The sequence below is a fragment of the Ictidomys tridecemlineatus genome, chromosome 1, assembly GCF_052094955.1.
Source record: "Ictidomys tridecemlineatus isolate mIctTri1 chromosome 1, mIctTri1.hap1, whole genome shotgun sequence".
NCBI classification, from domain to species: domain Eukaryota; kingdom Metazoa; phylum Chordata; class Mammalia; order Rodentia; family Sciuridae; genus Ictidomys; species Ictidomys tridecemlineatus.
Window position 1 is genome coordinate 110,309,663 of NC_135477.1, and position 23,615 is coordinate 110,333,277.

General features: G+C 32.9%; 1 long non-coding RNA gene across 2 annotated transcripts in view; it reads left to right on the forward strand.

The window, feature by feature from the left end:
• The window catches only part of LOC110598229 (uncharacterized), a 119,568-nt gene that overhangs the window by 52,056 nt on the left and 43,897 nt on the right, over positions 1 to 23,615 (forward strand). For both annotated transcript variants that reach the window (XR_005727901.2, XR_002484069.3), the window contains one exon: positions 20,880 to 20,940. This is a non-coding gene — a long non-coding RNA (uncharacterized LOC110598229). The remainder of the gene's footprint in view (positions 1 to 20,879; positions 20,941 to 23,615) is intronic.

Genomic DNA, 23,615 nt, shown 5'->3' on the forward strand with positions numbered 1-23,615 from the left:
CTCTGAGCTAAGAAATCAATGTTTTTTTAATGTGGAAGAATTTGGAAAAAGAAATGAAGTCACAGAGAGCAACCTGGATTATATTATGTTAAATGAATGTCCTGTTATAGAAAAGAAATATTTCAATCTTGTGGAAGAGGTAAATGAGAAACGATGTTTCACTGTCAAGATGTGTCTTGCACATTTGATGGAAAATTACTGAAGAGAAGCAGTCACATTTCAGTGTCTCAAACCTGTTAGGAAGTGAGAGCAGTGTCTCTCCATGGGATTGTTATTGTGGGGAAAAAAAAAACAGGCTAGCTTATAACACTGGGGTGCTTGATTTCAAGTCCAAGTTTATATTGGGTCTTCAACAAGGTGTGGAACTGTAATAGGATGTGGTGGTTTGATATAAGATGGTTTATAAATCTGATCCTTAAAAACCCATGACTTTTTGCTGAGGATTCTTTGCTCTGATTTTTCTTAGGTAAGAAATATATGGAGATCATTATTAGATACTTCAAGTTGTTAAACAAACAGGAAAAAATTATTACTGTAAGGGCACACTTCCTGAGCATCCTTGCTAAGATTTATTTTTGGCAAATTTAAATTAGTGAAGAAAAAAAAAGATCATAAGATCATAGATATGTTGATACCCATGATAACTTTAGGATGGTATAAACCATCTTTAATTATCTTAGAATACAGCTGTTCCACTCATTGTTTTCAGAAATGAGATTGGAGTAAGACTAATTATAATAAGTCTTAAGGCTCCTGGGATTTTCTTTTCTTTGGATAAGATTTCTGGAAAATCCCAATTTATCTGATTTAATGTCTATGAGAAAGTAATTTCCAGCCTACAACTAGTTCTTGTACAGATATTTTTGTTGCTTTATAAAATGTTCAGTGTTTCCCAGTCTGTAATTACTATTTTGCTGACATATGAATAAAGATTTACAGTGATCACAATATATGCCCTCGGTATGCTTACTTTGGTATACCCCATTTCTTATTCTCTTGAATTAATTCTAACACAAATATTTAACTCATTATATTCCATTTAATTTTTGATGTGAAATTTAAAGATACATTTATTTTAGTGTAGTAAATTATTTTCTTTTCTCTTTAAATTGAGATTTTATTATATTTAAATGTGATTTCAGTCACAGTTGACACAAAAGCTGACACTATTTGGATATTTCTTATTTTTTAATTTTTAGAGTCAATGGTATGCAAGTATTTTCATGACCCTAGAAACATCATAGATTCTAGCATCTGTGTTTGTAATACCTAATGTAAAAAAAAAAAATAGCCCTGAGTGAGTAAAGCTAATCTAAACTACTGCTATTCTATACAAACTTGTAAAACTGCCATTGCAATGCTAGTTTTATGGTTCTTATGACAAAGTTGGTAAGTATTTGCTTCCACTTTTGTAAGAAGTATTTTGAAATGCTTAGGCAATTGACACAAAAATGCTGTCACCTTTGGAGTGTATAACTGAAAGAATTGGTGTTAAACTCCTAGGGAAAATTGCTAATTGATATGAAACTAGGATTACTTGTTTTTCAATCTAACAGATAATTTATTATCACTTAATCATACACATGGTGTGCACACACATGTGCATGTGTGCACCACCTTTTAAAACTGATCATATTTTATGCCCTTTTTTATATACAAGAGGCTCCCCTGCTCCCACCTTACCATACTATAGACACTGAGGATTTAAAAAAAATAAAAGATTGAACCTTGTGGATCTAAGATGAGGCAGGTGATATAAAATGGATTAAAGTTAAAATGAAGATAAATTCCTAAAAGCAAACAAAGGCATGAGAAAATGCAAAAAGCTTTCAAGTTTAAATAGAATGATAATCTCAAAAGCCAAATGAATTTAAAGTTCTTTTCAGTGTTATCACAACCTTTCACAAGTAAAACCTTAAAGAGATACCTGGGTAAATATGATGAGCTGCCGCAGTAGTTCACCTGAAAAATACCGTATTTATAATCTAATTGCTTCTTTCTTGCAACTTTTCCTCTCTCTCTCAAAAAAAATCCATTTTGAGACCATTTTAATGAATTATTGATATTTGGGTCATTTCAATACAATGAAAATTTTATTTTCAATTTAATTCATTGGCTCTACCAAATGTAGTTACCATTTATTAATTAGTGAAAGGACATTGAAATTCTTTAAAAATACTATACCTTGGTAAAGAGTTCTGTGTCAATATGGTTGAGTTTTACGTTTAATGTCTACATGTAACTGCTAGTTTTACTGTGAGATTATCTGAAGATTTTTATTTTCTTCCTGTTAATTTTTTCTTCCTACTCATGGCTTGGTCAATCAGACTTGCCAGCCAACAGTTGACCATTATATGTCTTATTTTTGTATCCTACTTGATTTGGTGAGTTATCAGGGCAATGCCCAAAAGTGTGTTATATATAAAATAATGGTGAGACTTTTAAACCCCGTAAAATGGGTGAAAATCTACTTGATCTCATGTAATGTTTAAGAAATATCTGGTAGATTTCTGGTTATGTGGAAAAGTACAAGCACATGCTACAACAAACCCTGCCCTCTGACTATTATTTTGTGTTGACACTGAGTCTTCCTAGTTTTCAAAAATAGTAAATAGTATTTTTTTAAAAATAAGATAATTGAGAAGGGGATACAATAAAGATAGTACAAAACAATTTGTCTGCTAATGCTTCTTTATAAAGAAACATTTCTCCAGTTTCAAAGAGAAAGTATGAATAGGGCTAGTGTGTTGTTTGATTATTTTCTAGTAGAAAATAAGTTTATAGTTTAATACAGTGGATAAGAAAAATCTCATAACCAAAGTTTAACTTCTTGGAGACTATAATGAGTAATTTAGTTATTCTCAATCTGAAAACATGAATCTTATTTCCAAATGGAATATAGAGTTATTAACATGGAGAGTGAAAGAAAATAATTCATGTTAAAATGAGGGTTAAAGTTCAGAACAGAAGAAATCAAGGAAGACGGACCTTTTTAGGTATCTCATTATTTTTGAAAAATGACAAAACTTTTGAAAGTAAAGCATTATTATTAAAAATAAATCTAAAGGAGATACGAATATAGGCCTACCCTCATGCTGCTGTTGTTATTATTGTTATTTTGGAAATAAGTTCTAGGCCAGAAATTTACCAGGTTATGAAGACTAGTTGGGTTTCCAGCCAACCAGACTAGAGTTGTGTTGAGAAAAAACAAATATAGTAATAGCACTGGTGGGGTGGGGAAGGGAAGAGCTCAGATACGATTGTAGATGATAGCCTGGGGTTGTGGCTCAGTGGTAGATAGCTTGCCTAGCATGTGTGAGACACTGGGTTCCATTCTCAGCACCACATATAAATAAATGAATAAAATAAAGGTTCATCAACATCTAAAAAAATTTTAAGAAAAGATTTTAGATGACAACAGTGATACTAAACTTATTCTGGATTAATTAGAAGTGCAAAGGCTTGGATTCAGGAAGTTCTAGATAAAGTGTTTTTCAGTGTGTTCTTGGCTTCCTGGAGTACTTGAGATGGTATATTAAAAGGTACCTGGGCACAGCACTGGATAACACTGAACCATATGGAAAGAGGAGTACATGATTTACAACTGCATTTTTTTTAAAAAAAAAAATTATGGTAAGGAGGAAAAAAATCTCAGAGTGATACTAATATATCCTTAGGAACTTTCTAATACTTGCTAATCTCCCTATTTAATAATTGGAGAGCAGAATTGGCAAGTAACTGCATCTAGCTAGATGTTTGTGACACTTTTTATGACGTGGTATTTGTACTGATTTTTCATCTACCATATTGATAGTATTCTCTTTGAGTCAATTATTGTTGTTTTATTGTTTTTTTACTCTTTTTATTTTTTAATTTTAAAAATTTTTAATTTTTAAAATTTGTTCTGATAGCATTTTTATAACAGATCTATCTAAGGAAAAAGAGTTACTCCATTTAAATTAATAAATTAAAATATTAAGAGTTTTAGGTCTTGTTGAGATATGACGTAAGTTTAGGTCAAGTTTAGTCTTGTGCAGATAAGACACAAGCTATGACAAATGGGAGTTGAGGCAACATTGATCTAGAAAAATGCTTAAAACCTCTTCTATTTATGAAAGGTTCTGGGGGGGGTGTGTGGCCAAGTAGCATGTGCCAAAATCTCCCTAGTGTACTTCCATCTTCTTAGTGATAAGAACGAAAGACCCTGAAAAAAGATGCAAGATTGCTCTTGCCCTACACTAGGGAAAACAATCAAAATGTTTAAAGTGGCAGCTTCGATAGACAGTGGAGATGTGAATTTAAATGAGTCACTTTTGAAATAAAAGAGAAACATAATACTGTCTTAGCTGCTAGATACTCATACTTCATGTTTGTACAAATTAACACGCAACAGTAAGATTTATAGTAAAGAAAGTAGAGAAAACAATGGTTTTTCCATTATCTTTTTCATATGTGAAGTTTACTACACAGGGCGGGCATTTAAAAACAAATTACATTTGATTAAATTTAGTTGTTAAATACTAGACTTTGCTTAGTAATCATAGACATTTTTCCTTATTTTCAATAAACCATACCTAAACATATGAAAAATATTCTTTTGAGGTGAGAGTGATTCTTGAATAGTCTCAGATGTATTTGGCAGGAATTTGTTTCCTTACTGTGACTCTTGTTTTCACTTTTCTTTACCAGGATAGGGTCATCTAAGAAATTGGTACTCAGCAAGTTATATGACTTTTCAGTAGGTAGATAACTCATAAATTTGGAGTTTGCTAAAGTGGACAGTGAATTTAAATTGATTATTTTATGGAGACATTGAAGCCTCTGATAACTTTCTGTAAAGATGATTTGATATAAGTAAAAAGATGATTTGGCAGAGCTGATTTATTTGCCTCCATTGTTCTTCACCCTCTGCACCATAGGCATTAAAAAATTACTTGAGTGCTAACTAAATCTAGAAATGGCTGTGTTGAGGGTGATATGGAAAAATAACTGAGCTGAATAAAAAGCGTATAAGTATTTCAAAATAAAGTGTTTCTGTATCTCCTGGGCTTTGGTGATAAGAGATTTGTCTGAAGCAAATCTCAACAGGTTATAAAGTAGAACTGGTTATTTTCAATGTCCTGGCTCACCTCCAACCTGAAATTGCTTTCTCTTCTGTGCACTTTACTTTTGTCTTTTTTTTTTTTTTTTTAACACTTCACCCATTTTGTTGTGTATTACAGTTAGTGGTGTAAACATCTATCTTTTTTGATAGGGCTTGAGGTCTGTATAGTAGATATCTGATTTCAACTCCAAAAAAAGTTGGGTTACAGATAGTAGCCTTTCAATCAATGCTTTTTGAACTGAATCTTGAAAAATGCCTAGCCTTTCTCAAGAAATGAGCGGACTGTTTTGAACCTAGGATGCTATTCCAGTTTTGTTACTTGCTATCTGAGTTTCCTTGGAAAAAATTATTCAAAGTTTCTAAATCTTAATTTCTTCAGGTAGAAAATAGGGTAACAATAGTACCTGTTCATCAGAAGTATTGAATGAAATCATTTATGTAAAGACATACAACAATGCTTTCAGCTACATGAGAAGTCACCTGGAACTTGAATCAAGTAAAGCATTGATAAATTTAATTTTATAAATTTAATTTTGGTAGTGGTATCTTCATACCGTTATCATGGAATACTTAGCAGGGTTATAGATTACCACAACAAGAAGAAAACCACTAAAATCCAGGACTGAATTTTTTTTTCTTCTTCTTTTGATACTAGGAATTGAACTCAGGAATGCTTAATCACTGAGTCATATTCCCAGCTCTTTTTATTTATTTTTTTTATTTTGAGACATGATCTCATTGAGTTGCTTAGGGCCTTGCTAAATTGCTGAGGCTGGCTTTGAACTCAAAATCTGCGTGCCTCCGTCTCTGAGGATTATAGGCCTGCACCACTGCACCCAGATCCATCTTATTTCTATGGGTATTTATCTAACCTTTGCCTCACCAAGAAGCATTTCTATGTTCCAGTTTCTTCATTTATAAATAAGGTTGTTTGGACTTGATATCTCTCAAACTTCTTCCTGTTTAACAGTTTTATGACTATTATTGGTTTTGGTCAATGAAAGGGTGTTTTTAAACTAAAAGTTAATGTATTAATCTTCAGGAATAAATTACATATCTATGATAGATTATACTTGGTTAATAGTTAAACATTATTAAGGACTTATTGAAGCCACTGTAATTAAAGAGTGTTTTAACTTACACAAATTTTAAACAAGAAAGTAAAAGTAAGATACATAATCATTTTATACGATCTGATTTTTTTTTTGTCTGCTTAGCAAAATGTGAAACTGAGTAGATGATTTAATCAGGCAAGGTTATTAAACTAGATATTAGTACAACTGAACAAAATGCCACACAAATTTAATATATGTGTCATCTTCTAGGAGAATATTTAGCTAACGCTTTGGTGACTTTGAATCTTTAATGCCTTTATTTGAATGACTGATGAATACTTGAAATATTATTCTGGAATTCTCTACTTGATCCAGGTTCCAGGAAAAACTGACACTTAAATCTTTATGACTAGAATGTGGAACTGACCCATTCCACGGGGTTGTTCCTAAAACCCTGGATTAGAACAGATTATGATGGATCTTTCTTGGCTCTGAATCACATCACAAGACATGAATGATTAAATCTTTTTATTCCAAATACCATGCAAGTATGACCCTTTTCTTTCCCTCTGTCAAATTTTGACAGGTTAACATTTAGTGCTGTTTCCCATTCCTTGCTCCAATTCATTCTTCAACCCATTGCAATCTGATTTCTTCCTTCCTACTTATTTAAACTGTTTTGGCAAGAGTTAACAACCTCAAAATTGTTAAACTCTGGTGGGCACAGTGGCACATGCCTGTAATTCCAGCTGCTCAGGAGTCTGAGGAGGGAGGATTGCAAGTTTGAAGCCAGCCCCACCAATTTAGAAAGGTCCAGTTTCAAAATAAAATATTTTTTTCATTCCACTGCTTTAGACAATATGGCTACATTAGCTTTTGTTAAACTTTTATAAAATAAATAGACATCCTTTGCCCTGTGCCTTTTTTCCCCCTTTCATTTCTCACTCATTTGAGGTATTTCACTATCTTTAGACTTTAACTTCATCCTTTCTTACATTCTTAAACATAGAAAATCCTGTGAACTATATTTCTTATTATCACTCTAAACTACCTTTGTTTTTTCCTTAATTAATGATGTAGCTTCCTATATTTGTTACAAAACCATTCTCTGTTTTTCCTTTTGCCCCATAAGTAGATTATATAGACAAAAGGCAGAGTAAGTTTATTAGAACAAAAATCACATTATTTTTCAAATCTGAATTTTTAATGGCTTTCAATATTATTCAGTGTAAAAACTGAAAATATACCATGATCATTTAGGCCTTTCTTAATCTGGTTCCTATTATTTCTCTGACATCACTTCCTTTTTCCTTTTTTTTTTAAAAACTATATTTCTTTTAGTTTCAGATGGACACAATACCTTTATTTTGTTTATTTATCTTTATGTGGTGCTGAGAATTGAACTCAGTGCCTCACACATGCAAGGCAAGAGCTCTATAGCTGTGTCATAACCCCAGCCCCTCCACAGTCCTTCTTGATTGATGTTTTTTGTTTTGTTTTGTTTTGTTTTTTTACATTTCCCCTTTGCTGTTCCACAAATATCCCAGTTGTACTCTTACCTTGGCTCTTTGCATTTGCTTTTTCTTGGAAAACTCTTTCCTAAGATATTTATTTATATGACTCACCTTTTCACTTGCTTACTTAAGTTCTATGCTCAAAATCACTTTAAAAGTACAAGACTTCCTGACCACTTTATTTTATTTAAAAGCTCTCCCTCCCCCTTACTTTGCTTGATTTTTCTTCATTGTATTTACTGTTGACAGCTGTTAAATACTTAGTCTGATTTTTCTCTTCCTGCTTCCTGAAAAACATTTCTACTTAATCATCCCACAGACCCCTTGAATTCACACGTCCAAAACTGAAATTCATTTTATGTGTTGGTAGTACATGACTACTTATAACCTGAACAAAACCTGTGGCTTTATGCTTCTATGCAATTACTTATGTTATTTTTGCACCTGTAACACTCTACTTCACCTGCTAATTTCTACTCATGCTGCAAGATCAGATTTCATTTCTTCGTGTAGTCTTTAATAAACGTAATTTCCACCCTCAGAGTCATTAATTGTTCCTCTTCTGTTTCCATAAAACCTTGAGCTTATCTTTAAACACTGTATGTACTGAATTATAATAATATGATTTCTTTAATTATCTCTCTCCTTTAATAAACTGTAAGCTTTTTAAGGTTAGAGATTGTGTTGTACATATCTTTCTATTCTCAGCGCTATAGTATTGCCGGCATAGAAAGCACTCTAGGAATGTTCAGTGGTTGATGTTTCCATAGGTAATAATTACAGAGTTGGACTAGAAATCTACTTCTGACTCCATATATTTCCCTTATAACTTTGTGATTCTTCAGAAAGAAGAGTCCAAAGTCACGTATTCAGGTGTTGGTTTTATTCCTGACTATCAGTCAATTTTTTAAAAAATTCAGTTTCCTGATCTTGAAAATGAGAACAATAATATTTGTTCTACCTAGCTCCCAGGGTTGTTTTGGGACTCAAAGGAAAACTACAAAGTGCTATGTAGAGGTACTGTTTTTAAGATAATCATGAAAACAGGAAGTCATCTTATTGGAATATATTAAATCAACTTCACTTAAAACCATATTATTTGATGTTTGTTGTCTTAAAATGACAAATATATTTAATTTATCCAAATTGATGCTGTTTTGTTATTGTTACTTCCAGAATGACTAATATGCTTGATAAATTGCTTATAACTAAATTAGAGCTTGTCTCTAAGACAGAATCCTCAGGGTTCACACTCAGAAGCCAATTATAGATGAGCACATGTTCTTGTATTTCTGCTGGTGGCTTATTCTTCCTGAATGGATTCCCAGCAGGAAGCATGTTATATTGATTTCCTATCTCTAACAGGTTGTTGTATAGTTAGCTTGGAAGATATACATGGTTGTAGGAATTAGTAGTATTTGTTGGAGGAAGCAGAATACCTTTATAATAAGTTCTTTTTGCAAAATCTTTATAAGGAAAAAAATATTGTGAAAGCCCTGACTAGTGATTTAAGTTCATGTTTCATATAGTCCTCTAGTGGATCATTGGGTGGGATAGAAAGTAGAGCCACTCTTGCTTCCACCATTGATTCCTAGTCCCCCATGAATTCTTAAGGGAAGGTCATAGAGTTCTCTGATTTAATGGATGCATATACTGCATCCTGAAGTAAGGCACGCCCTTTCCTCATAGAATATTTCTTCTGATGCTGCAATTCTATCTTCAACAGGATGTCTATTGTATGAAGCCTTGTGATTTTTATATATACCCCTTTCCCTTTTAAGTTGGTACATTATCTACATGATTCCTTGTTTGGAATGCTATGCTTATGAATTGAATGATCTGTAACTCCACAAATAATGGGCTTGGCTGAAGGAGAGGCAGTGGGAAGGAAAGGCTCACTGCAGCTCTGTAACGGAAGGAATCTTTATTTGGAATATGTATATTTTCCTGTAAGGAATAATTGTCAGTGCTTCCAGGGAAGAAGAGGCCTATTAGAGTCAACTGGTCAATGGGGACTGGTTGATTTCCTTGAAGACTGGTTTCATATTAAGGAGTCAACTCTTGTTTTGTTGCTGACAGATTAGATACTCTAAAGCAGTTAATATTGGTCTTGATAAGTGGATTCCTGAACTGTGGGATCAAAATGTAGCCTCCATTTCTGCAACTGTGGTCACTCTTTTCATGTGCAGATTTTGTTACTTTTAGGATGACCAATGGTGAAGGCTAGTTAAAATAAGTTGAGTTACTTTATCTGCTTGGTTGTTTTGTGACTATTTCATGGTGAATACTTTCAGTGATTGTTATTAAATGATGTTAAAATTTTCATGTGGGAATTCCTACTTTTACCAAATGAGAATATTGTGAATTTTCTTGAAAAGCAAATATAAGCTAGATGAACTTGATAAAAACAACCCTTTCAATACTCTTGACCTCAAGAAACACGTGCAATAATACTAGAAATATTTGTGCTTGAAAAGTTGATGAAATTTGGATAAGAAGTCTCAAGGTTTTTTTTTTTTTATAACACAGGTAGGTGATAGAGTTAATATAATTCTGGGTATAACTACATATAAATGTCATTGTCTATTCTATATGAATATCAAAATGCTTCTCATCTTCTATATACCTTATAGGTAAAAGTGCATTTACCATTTCTACTACTGTATATTCTTTATCTTACATCCTATTAATTTGCTTTACCAACAAAACTGCAACAGGGTATAGCCACTAAGATTGGGGCTACTACTTTGTGCAGTTTGTGGTAGTATTTAGTCTTTCCTCAAGGATCCGGTTGGGAAAGTCTGAGATTTGATTTTTATTGTTGTTCATTACCTTGGTTTGGTTAGGTGAATTTTCAGAGAAGTTTTCTGGGTCTTAACCATTATGATAATTCTTACTTCAGAGGCCAGGGACCAGTGGGGATTATATCCACTGGTGAGTATATCAATCCCTTCACTCAACTTTTAAACATCTCTGGAGCACCATCATTCTATTAAGTTCTAAAGTTGCTTTTCAACTCTGTCCAGTCTTCCTACTGCAGGAGATAAGGGCCTCTTTGTAAACTACCACAGCAAATTTCTGGTTTAACTTTAGTCTTTAGCTGTTAGTTACTCCCCTACACTTTTTCATAGCATCACTATTTGTTAGTAACTATCAGTGAACTTCACTGTTTTTGTAAGCATTTGCATATCTAATCTCCCTCTTCCTAACTTTAAAATGTCTGAATTCTTGCACTGCAGGGACATTTCCCCAGGTCATTACCCACAAAATCTTCAAAAATTGAGCTTCATCTTGTGCCAGCAACTGTCTGTGCTACATTCTACTCAGGTTGTGGCATTCCTTGACAGCAAGGAGGAAGTGAGTTAATCTCCAAATCTTTCTTTCTGCCAGTTTTCTTAAACTACTGCTCTTACTGGGCTGGGGTTGTAGCTCAGTGTAGAACACTTGTCTCACACATGTGAGGCACTGGGTTCGATTCTCAGCACCATATACAAATAAATGAATAAAATAAAGGTGTATCAACACTAAAATACATACATACATACATACATATATACATACTTACTTACATCCTGCTGCTCTTACCAATTGTGTAAGTTCAAGTTCTCCAAGGGGCACACATCAAGATGGTATTATATGTGCAAAAGATTTATTGAAGAAAATTCCAATGAAGGATATAAGGGAGAAAATGTGAGGGACAGGGGGAAACCTTGGACCATAATGCAATTGTGACAGTGTGAAAATGAGTGTAGTAAGGAGGGTTGAATAAGAAAAGCTGCAGACTAAAATGGAATTCTGGTTGATGAAAAATCTTAGAGCAAAAGTGCCTATTAGAGATGTCCTGTCAGGATCTTAGTACCCCCTCATTGGTTGGGGTTAGTCCTTATGGGAATAGGATGAGCTTGAGGGTAGCATAGTCTTGGCCTGCTGGGATGGATAGGAAGTGTGGCAGCTAGAAGCTGTAGGTCAATTATGCTCCTTGCAGCAAGTTCTCAAGAGGTGAAATTGATGTGGCACACTTCCATGGTCACCAGAGTTATCCCAAGAGGCTAGGAAGAGAAAGAAGTAAAAAGAAAATTCATATGTGATTGAGTTGTTTTATTTGATATTATAATAGTAAATTTCTTTTGTAATATATAAATCAACCAAAACCATTTAAAAGAATTAAAAACAGCTGTTGCATGAATAGAAGTATATTTTTCTGTCTCCTCCTTCCAGATTTAAACTATATAAAATAAAGTTTAAAAATGAGTAAGTCCACAATTACTCTGAAGTACAAGAAGGGAGACTATAAGAGGGATAGAAATATGTGAAATTTCTGATATTCTTATTAATAGGAAAACATAGGTCAGAAAACACTTAAGAGTGGAGAGAGGTAAAATTGGTTCTGGAGAGGGCTCCATGCCTGCAGAATGCAGATATGGAGCTGGAAGTACTCTGGGGATGCCCCATAGGTCACTGATATTTGATATTGAGTGCACTGTCAAGAGTTCCTTAGTTTGTTTCTTTGGATGTGATACTTTTCTTTTACACAGGGCAACACTAGTCATCTAGGCACTGCCGTGCACTTCCTGTCTATGTTTACACTCAGCCCATATTCTTGTACCTGCTTTCTAGCTGAGGGCAAATGCTTCTATTTATAGCTGCCCACAAATACTGTAGTGGTGTGGCATGGGTAGTAAATGCAGTTCTGATGACTGATATCACCCTGAGTAGAGAGAAAGCACCCACATTTGAAAGATGAATTCTTGACATCACAGTCTGAAGCAAGCAGCATGTTCCTCCACTGCCCTCCCCCAATCAGTGGAAGCAGATAAAGGTTTAAAAGAGTCATAGACACTCGAATAATGAGATGTGTAAAAGAAACACTGAAGGCAAGCAAGTAGTCAAGTATTTCTAAATATTTTCACATAATCAAATCCATGAAAATTCATGGGTAACATAAGAAGAAACAGAATTAAAGAATGAGTTAGACTTTTAAAAGTATAACTGGTGTACATAAAGAGATTAGAGGTAAGTTAATTCAGCAGTGAAATAACAAAAGATTATTAAACGTAATCAGAGGTCATCAAAATAAAAGGCACAACAATAAGGGTAGATAATAGAATAATAGTAGATTAAGATTTATTTAGTGATTAATCAAACTAGACAAAGGATTTCACCTAGAATTCAGCACAAAGGAAAAAAAGGTGAAAAGTAGAAAAGAAAAATTGATGTAGGTTTAAATTATTATATCCATCTAGAGATTCTATAGGTAGAGAACATCATGTGATAGTACCTGCTGTTCTGTATAGTCTCAAACACTGCTGCTTATTTATTTATTTGCAAATCCAATAGATTAAAAGTTGTGAAAGTTTTTAGAAATGCATATTTAATTTATATGATGAATTAATGAGGTGGAGCATCATTTTCTGTATGGAGTATATACATATGTTTGTGTGTATGTGTATACACATATATATATATTTTTCTCTGTTACCTATTAGTGACTTTTGACTTTTTTATTTTTGTGTTTTTTATACACTGATATACATCTTCTTTGTATGTGAGAACTAATCCTTTGCCAGTCATATAAAATGTGAACATACATTTTAGTTTGTCATTTAAAAAAATAAGTTTTGATATATGTTAGCTTTCTGTCACCATAACAAATTCTTGAGATAATCGACTTATAAAGTGAAAGGGTTTATTTTGCCTAGCAATTTTGGAGATTTCAATATAGGATCAATTGGCTCCATTGGTTTTGGGCCTGTGGTGAGGCAATATTTTGTGATGAGAGCATGTAGCAGAGCAAAACTGATTGCCATATGGTCAGGGAGCCAAAGAGAGGGAAGAAGAGGAAGGGTTGGATCCCCCAATCCCCTTTAGGAGTGTGCATCTAGTGACCCAATGGAACACAGTAGTATATAAGAAAAGCTGTGTAGATGCTTAATTATTTGCCTTAATTTTCCAATTTCCAAGATGCTGGTTCCAATCATCTTCTGGAAACTCACTTGTCTTTTGTTCTTATTATTAAAAACTAATTTGTGTGTTTTCATTAATTGGTGTTATTACCTGATTGAAGCTCAAAATGATCTATTTTGGGCCAGTAAAAATTTTTTCTTTTTTAAAATTTTTTTATTAGTTGCTCATGAAAATACAATTATCTTGACATATCATACATTTGAATCAAATGGGGTATGAATTCTCATTTTTCCAAGTGTACAGGTTGCAAAAAATTTTTTTTCTATCAGATCCTGAGTACTTCTCTACTTTCTAGTAAGTTTCTGATTGTTTACCTTCTATCTGATTTGTCAAGATGCTCTAGGCTTATCTTATATATTCTAAATTCTAGAATCTATCTTTGTCCAAAAAATCAAATTCTAGTTAATTTCAGTGGAAAATTTGACTTCAAGAATAAAATCTAGGGCTGGGGATGTGGCTCAAGTGGTAGTGCGCTCGCCTGGCATGCGTGCGGCCCGGGTTCGATCCTCAGCACCACATACCAACAAAGATGTTGTGTCCGCCGAGAACTAAAAATAAATAAATAAATATTAAAAATTCTCTCTCTCTCTCTCCTCTCTCACTCTCGCTAAAAAAAAAAAAAAAAAGAATAAAATCTAGTTAGGGATTCTGCTTTATCTTAAGATGGTGATTGTTTCTAGGCATTTATTAAGATTAAATAACACCCCCACAGAAATATATATGTATATATGTGTGTATTTATATGGATATCTAAAAATAATGTACTTCAGATGCCTATTTGATATTTTGAATTCAATGTCACTACTACAGGGATTTTTTTTTTTTGGAGAGTGGTGGAGTACTGGGGATTGAACTAAGGGGCACTGATCACTGGGCCACACCCCCAGCCCTATTTTTTGTATTTATTTAGAGACAGGGTCTCAGTGAGTTGCTTAAAAACTGGCTTTACTTTTGCTGAGGCTGGCTTTGAACTTTTGATCCTCTTGTCTCCGCCTCCCAAGCCACTGGAATTACAGGCATGCGCCACAATATCCAGCAGGGATTTTTAAAAAATCTAACTTCTACTAAAAAGCACAGAAGATGATAGAATTATTTCATATTTTTATTTTCTTTATCCTGTGTTTTACATACCACTTTCTAAGGAAAATAATACTAATACACCACTATTAGTATGATTATAAAACACAGTTATATAAGTGATTTTGAACTCATACTATCCTATTCCTTGTTCATATTTTAGTAATTGAATATACCTACAATATATGGGTATATAAACATTATGTACAATATTCTTTTCCCTTAAACTCTCCTAGCTCTAAATGTAATTATAAATATAGTGCTCACCATCAGTGCTTATATTGATATGTCTCTACCTATTTTGGTTGCTAAAATTCTCAGAATGTGCTCATGAGAACATTCTTGAGTTATTCAATATTTAATAAATGTTTGACTTATACTTTTTTATATTTGAAAGTCAATTTTGCTGGATATAAAATCCTTGACATATGTATTGTGTCAATGAAATTCTTGAATATGTTATTAGGTATATTATGTATGTTATTATTTTCTCTTATGTCATAAACATTATTATCCAAGTCTGATGATAGCCTAATTTTCTTTTCCTTTTAAAATGATTGATTTTTTTTAAAGAGAGAGAGAGAGAATTTTTTGATATTTATTTTTTAGTTTTCTGTGGACACAACATCTTTATTTTACTTTTATGTGGTGTTGAGGATCGAACCCAGCACCCTGCACATGTCAGGCGAGTGCAGTTACCGCTTGAGCCATATCCACAGCCCCAAATGATTGATCTTTTTAGAATTACCCAAAGGATTTTTTTTTCTTTAAAGTTCAGTAATTCTGTTATAGTAAGACATTAATGGTATAGTCCAAGTCTAAATTTTCAGGTACATATGTGCTTTTTTACTATATAGTTTCCAAATTTACTTCAAGAAAGTCTTGAAAAAATTCTTCTTACCAAAGCAAAATCAATCAAACAAGCAAACAAAAGCAAAGAGAAGAAAAGAAAAAGATTCTTGAAGAAAAGTTTTGGGGTTTTAGTTTTTAGTATTTGTTCTATCCCATTGCTTTGGTTTTTTATTTCAGGGATTTTTGTGATCAAAATCTTGATGTCTTTCCAAGATGATGTCTTCAATATTTTCTCTCTTCACTGTAACTTCCTTCTAATCACTTTCTTTTTATTTTTGAAAATTTTAAACTACATACAAATAAAGTAAAATTCATCTGCTTTTGTGTATAGTCCTGTGGATTTTAAGCAATTCATAAAACTTTATAATCATCACTACAATTAAGAACATTACATTGTTTCCAGTTTGAGGTAACTATAAATAAACCAGACATAATAATTTGTGAATGGGTTTTTATGTAATATAAATTTTTATTTCTCTTGGGTAAATGTATAGGAGTAGGATTTCTAGTTGACATGGTGAGTGTGTTGTGACAGGTATTCTGCCACTAGAAAGAATTAGGTTAATGTGAAAAATAAAAAGAAATTAGTATTCAAGGAAATGACCTAATATTGTTAGTAAGTTCTTGGTCTCAATTATTTCTAATATCCAGGAGTTTGTCTCTAGTTGGTTATCCAATTGTTGCTTGAATTTCATGAAATAAACTAACATCCTTTAGATAATTCTTTTTTTGTTCCTTTAGGCAATTCTAAATAAATATCCATCTCATGAAACCAAAGTAAGACCTCTGATACTTTTCATAGGCCCCTTAGAAGGAGCTAGCCACTGTGCTAAAACTCTTACATGCATTTTATAATTTGCATGGATATCCAGCCTATTGGTGGCAATGAAAATTGAACTCATTGTTATGAAAAAGAATGAGGAGAAAAAATGAAAACTAAATAACTTATATGGAAATGACATGTTTATTAAAGATTTATAAATATGCTGTCAAGATTTTCAATGTATTTCTTGTTTTTGAGAAATACACTTTTCACTACAAATGACTTTATTGTTTAGTATACACATTTCAATGTTGATAAATAAGATACAAGTGCACTTTGCACAAAAGAACAGGCTACATTGCTATGAATTCATACATACATATGTATATTACTTCTTTTATGTATATGTTAATAAATAAAATATTCATGAACTGAGGTCTTAAAATGAAAGACTTAACACTATGATGACTAAAGCACTTTTCTATTTCCATTAGTTTTAACAATATTTAGTTTGAAATTCCCTTGGGGACAGATGTTTAAAATATAAATGATATAAAAGACCCCTAAATATGACCATGACCTTTATTGAATAATTTAAGATACTTTGATATCTTTTCCATTTGAGGACGAATACTCTCTTTTCTTAAATAAGTACAGTTGATGCATGCTTCTGGATATGGGAAGAGGTAAAATATAATGTGTGGGTTAAAGGGCCCAGGAAAGGCTTCACCGAGAAGATGGCATTGGATCTGGTTATTATAAATTATTGGTGTCAGGAGACCATTGGCACTAATGAGAATAAACTTATTAAATTAAATTATGTATGCAATGTACTCAACTGGGGTTGAGACAATAGATTCTCCTTCAAAAAGTTATTAAATATTTTCTTTGAAGTAGTTTGAACATCCCATTGAAATCATCAAATCTATGTGGCTATATTATTATTATTTTTTAAAAATCATGCCTTTAATCCTTCCTCCTGCCATCATGATAGAAAGCAACTTCTAAAGAAATTTTTTCCCTACAAAATTTATGATTGAATATTGTATTGTATTTAGCTAAGATTCTATACTGTATCTTTACTTGTATTTGACTGATGTAAGTTCCAGCAAGAGAGCTGTTTTAAAATTTTAATGACCTCTTGGAGAAAATAATAGGTCATTAAAAGCGAACATTATTTACTCACCAGAGATCAAAGAATCAATGTGGTCACTCAGTAAAATATGCCGTAAGGCTTAAAAAATGACTTTTAAATGGCTTTTTAGAGTGATAAAACAATCTCAAAGCTATAAGAGTATACTTTAAAGCAGGAAAAAATTATCATGGCATTTAGAAGCAGTAGGAAAAAAAATAAAATATAGCATATTTGTAATTGATTACAACAGGTCCTCTGACATTTCTGTGTACTAAGGGGCTTGCTCATGAAGCCAATGCTAAATAGAGAAGTGCTGCTGATTATTTATGAAATATTGAAGAAATAATGATTCATCTTTGGCATGAATTCTGAATTAATCTCTTCAGGACTTGTTTTGTATGTAGCATTAGCAGCCTGATTTGACCCACATGGATAAGAGACCATTGTAGAAACTTATGATTACAACTTTTCTAAATGATGATGAGGTCTTGATTTAACAATATACTCTCTCACCCCAAAGATTGTCTTAATAAACAAGAAATTGCACACATTTTCTAATAGCATTTGTGTGTACTTTAGTAAATGTGTTATAATATATGTGATACCATGTTAGATATCACTTGAATGATTTTGATCCACTATTTGAATTGCATTTGGTAATGCTAAAGACTGCATAATTTGAAGTGATTGTCAGTGTGCCACCATTGATTGATGTCCTCAGTCTTCAAAAACAATAGTGAGATATGGGGTGGTCCAAGACTCTGGGCAGGTGAACTTCATCCATTTTTCTTAGCATATGATATAATGTCCAATTTCTATGTATGTCATTTCAACAAAATGTTGGGAAACAGCATTTGTTGAGCAGCAATTATATGGAAGATATTGGCTTATGAGCTAAAAGTCACTTAAAAACAAACAACCAAATGCCAAATGTTTTCTTTGATATAAGGAGGCTGATTCATAGTGGGATAGAGAAAGGGAGCATGGGAGGAATAGACGAACTCTAGATAGGGCAGAGGGGTTGGAGGGGAAGGGTGGGGGCATGGGGTTATAAATGATGGTGGAATGTGATGATCATTATTATCTAAAGTACATGCATAAAGACATGAATTGGTGTGAATATACTTTGTATATAACCATAGATATGAAAAATTGTGCTCTATATGTGTAATAAGAATTGTAATGCATTCTGCTGTCATATATACATAAAAATAAAAAATCTGTTTGATAATAAAAATAAAAAACATGATTTGTTCTGTAATAAATACATTGATAGAAGATATGCAATGGATAAAAAAACAGTAATGAATAAAAAGTAGTCCCAAACTCAAAGACTTTTAATTTGTGCTTTATTTTTTGGTTTGTTTGTTATATTCTTTTTTTTCTTTTTTTGTGGTACTGGGGATTGAACTCAGGACCTCACACATGCTAGGCAAGTGCTCTACCACTGAGTGATACCCCCAACCCTTAATTTATATTTGAATGAATTTATCATGTATTCCAAGCCCCCTTGTCCTCTGTGCTGGAGATCAGTCTTGCAAGATCAAGGTAAGTCTTCTAGGCTAAAGTCTTTATAAATCCAGTCAATTTCAGCCTTCTCTCCTGCTCCCCATGGACTATCTAGGCTCTTGATATTTCTTTATCTCCCTGACACTCAATGAGGGGGCATAGTCTATGGCTCCTATCTGCTTGAATGAATTTCCATATGTCCTCTCTGTGTCAGCAGAGTATAGTGATTGTTCTGGGAAGCTCATGCAGTACAATACCTCCCCTAACTCATCATCCACTTACCCTTCAGGTATGCCATATCTTAATTTTCACCTACCCTTTGTGTCTACTGTTCAGGAGAGTCTTTTTGGATCCTCAGCATGTCCTACAGCATTCCAGGAAAGATGATGGAGTGGTCATGAATCTCAAGACACTTTTTGCCTAGACTTTCCAGTTGTAATTTATACCTAAAAACAGTGGCTCCTTTTAGCAAGCATCATACTGCTAGTCAGCCTCGTTTTAGAAATCCAGATATGGAATGGAAATTTTCTGTCTTCATATTCTCAATATCTGTGGTTGTTCTGGACTCCACTTCTCTGGGTATCAAAGCTTCAGTGGAAGAAAGATGGATTCAGGGACAACAGTTGCAAGCAGCTTTTTTTCTCAATCCTCTCTAAGCTATTTCTTCCACCTCATATAAGCCTATCCAAAGTTCTGGACAACCGAGCTTATGTAAGCATACTTCTTCCTTTCACCTTCTGTAGTTTATAAACTAATCTGATATTTTTTTCAAAATGTTTCAGTAGAAAACTTCTGTGAGAAATACATTTTCATATTAACCTCAGAAATCACACTCTAAGCATTCTAACTTAATTGCAGTGCACTCATTTCATTTCATTAGAAAAAAAATAATGCTGATCTAGATCCAGTAAATTGATTTCCTGACCTGCTTGTGGCCTTGACCAATATTTTGATAAAGCAGAGCTATATACCTTTATTCTGAGTGTCTCTCTACTCCTAAGAATCAACACTAGGTTTTTAGAAACCTTGTAGACATTTTCTCCTTCTGAGTAGATTGGGCTTAAAAGTAGAAAGAGCATTGACCATTAGAACTAAAGATGTATGCCATGTAGTTAAAGAATCCATTCAAAAATCCATTTGTGGCTTGGCTATGTGGCTCAGTGATAGAGTGCTTGTCTAGCATGCATAAGGCTCTGGGTTCAATCCCCAGTACTGCCAAATAATTTTTGAGTAGTTTTTTGTTGTTGTTCTATATCTATATGTAATATTTTTAGGTACATGAGTACAGAGTAGTAAGAAAAATGAAAGAAAAAATCTGCCAAATTTATCTGCTACACATAAATCAGACTCAGCAGCACAGAATATTAAAATGCCACAAAACCTGAGAGGTATTAATTCTCCCAACTGTTCACAATGAACACTAATCTTCACAGGGTTTATCTGACTTGTCCAAAGCCAATGCCAGAGTTTGATAGAGCCCAAAGTTAAACCCTTGGCTCTTGGCTATCATCTAACCAGGTAATACTGTCCAATCTCTTCTTTCAGAAAATTGGCCAATACAAGTACATAGAGTGTACTAAAATGGGTGGTGTTGATTCCACATGATATGCTTAATGATACGTTTCCCCCCTGACCTTGATGGGTCTGAGATTGAAGTATTCATTATGATAGACACAGTTTCCCTAATTTTCTATTTTCTTTCTCTCTATTTTTTTCTTGTTTTCATCATACTTTGGGTGGAGCATGCTGCCTCTACTTCTGTGGAAACACTATTAGGCCTTGGTCTTAAGGAGTCTTAATGACTTGTGCTATAAAACAAACTTTTGAAGATTAAACTGATTGTTACTTTACTATTTGGCCAATTCACTCAGTAATATAGTGTCATTCTCTATTTTTCTCTTCTTAGGGAAGACATATTTTATACACTGACATGAAGGTATCCGGATAGTTCTGATGATCTACTTCAGGTATGGGCAAAGAGAGGTTTATTTGAAAAAAATATTTATCTTAAGAAAAAGTGCTTAACTCTTTTAGAAAGTGATTTATCAATGTGTGTCAAAGATTTTTGAACTACATGTTAGTGTTTATCTCAGAGTTGTGTCTAATAATAAAATACTACATTGAGTAAGACTTAAATATCAAATATAATTTGATGAAATAGATTATGATACTTGTATAAAATAAATTATTATTAACCCCTGAAATATGATACTAATGATCAGTGCCCAAGAATATGGAGAATGTTTGTGTTTTAAAGGTTTTATTAAGGACATATGAAATTGTATCCTCAGTATGAAATTAAATATATAAAAATAATTGCATAGAAAAATATAAGAAGGGGCTGGGGATGTGGCTTAAGCGGTAACACGCTCGCCTGGCATGTGTGGGGCACTGAGTTCGATCCTCAGCACCACATAAAAATAAAATGAAGATGTTGTATCCACTGAAAAACTGAAAAATAAATATTAAAAAATTTTTTCTCTCTATCTCCTCTCTCTTTCTCTTTAAAAAAAGAAAAAAGAAAAATATAAGAAGAAATAGATCAAGATATGTCTAGCTTTGGGAGATGGAATATGGTGGTCATATTTTCTTCTTTCTGAATTTTAATTTCTTTCTTTAATTATCATGCATTAAAGATACTGAGAAAAACATAAATTAATGTAAAAGAATGATAAAATATGTAAAATTGATTTAAAATACTGAAAGCAGAAAAAACGATCAAGTTTAAAATTTTTAAGATTTTTATATTGTGTTTGAGTACAATTGCATTTGAATACAATATTTAAGAGCGTTTCATGAGTTGGGGAATTAGTAATTTTTTACATGGTATATCCTGTGATGTAAAGTCCATGAATCACAGCCACTATTAGTAACACAAAATATAAAAAGAGCTATTGAATAGAAGGAAAAGATATTGAATAGAAAGAACATCAATCTTTAAGGAACAAGTGAAATTATTATTTAGTATTTTGAGTGGGCAGAGTGTTTGTTTATGTCCTGCTGCTATTTAAAATTTAGGACTATTATTATTAAATTCAGAATAAAGGGACAAGATGGAAAAAAAATAAATGAATAGCTCTTTTACCTCCTCTCTGAGGAAGTTACCTGCAATCAATCCTGCTAGAATGAGCAGCGGATACAAATAGATCTGCTTTCTTGAATTCACCGACTGCCTCCACAGTCCACACTGCACAAGTTGAAGCAATCTTCCTTTCAAAATATTGATTTCCTATGGAATTGTCATTTGAAATGATGGATCTACAGTTGGGTTGGAACCTAGAGAAAGCCGATGGTTGTGTTTGTGTAGCAGGCATGAATCTTGATAGGCTTTGTCCTCCACACAAAGGACAAAAGGAAAGGAAAGAAATTTTTAGAGTTGAGAGAAAGATTAAGGAAAATACTTTAATCATCTTTAAATTTTATAAAACAACTTCTAAACTTATGACAGAATTATTTTGAGCCTATCATTTCATAGTAGTTAGTTTTTTTTAAAACTATTATTCTTAAAGCCATAGTAGTCATAGTTATGTAGTTTTCAACAGAAATACAGAATGTTTTACTTTATTGGTTAGACTATTCATTTGTATAATTTTCTTTTTCCTAGAGGAAGTCTGAAGGCTGACCCTTGGGTCAGAATGTTAACAATCCTTTCCTAGTAAGTTCTCTTTTCTAGGAAACCTGAAGCCTTGCATTTGAGAAGGGAGGGCCTGTTTTTTCTTTCCTTACATCTTAATGTATTTGAACCTTCTCTCTTTCCGCCAATCTTCTTTTGTGTCTTCTTTTGTGTGATATGGATTTCATCCACATGGATCTTCCCTTTTTGTAGTATGTCATTGCTTTTTTCTGTCACAATTCAGCTCAGTTATTACATTGTTCCTTTTATTTTCATGTCATTCCTCTCTTGTTATTTTTTACATCAAAAGCAGCCCAACTTCCTTGGTTTGGGATTCACTAATTAGACTGGTTACTTTCTTGACATGGATTTCTTTCCTATTGTCCTGGGTAGACACAAAACTATTAATATATCCTTTTCTCCTTAGACTTTAAGAATAACCTACAATGCAAAGTGTGTGCATATGAGTAAATACTCATGTATTTAAGTATATGCTAAACAAATACATTAAGTTAATATCCTAATTAATATATAACTATTATCAATGAATACAATATTATTAATAAATAAATTTTCTAAGAACAAAAATTTGGCTTTATTATTAGACAATAGTTTTAAACTATTCTATAGAGAAATTTTTGTCAAAAAGTCACTGATATCTGTCCCTATATCAAGTATAATAAGTCAGATTAAACCATTTGTAAGTGATGGAATATGATCACCGAATACAAAATATCAGGTACTCACAAGAATTTTTAAATTTATGTATCTATGTATCTGTGTAGACTGAGATATATCTGTCTATATCTAAATTTACTTCTTTCTGTATATCTAGAGAGATATTGAGAGATGTCTATCTATGTATATCTACATATAGAAATGGATATATCAATAACAAAGAATCATAGTGATCCTTTACACTAAGAAAAGAATTACCCAATATCACCAGATGGTTGGGGTGGCTTGATGAGCTGAGTTTAAAGGAGCTGGATGCAGCAATAACTAAGAAAACGGTGAAGAACTCATGCA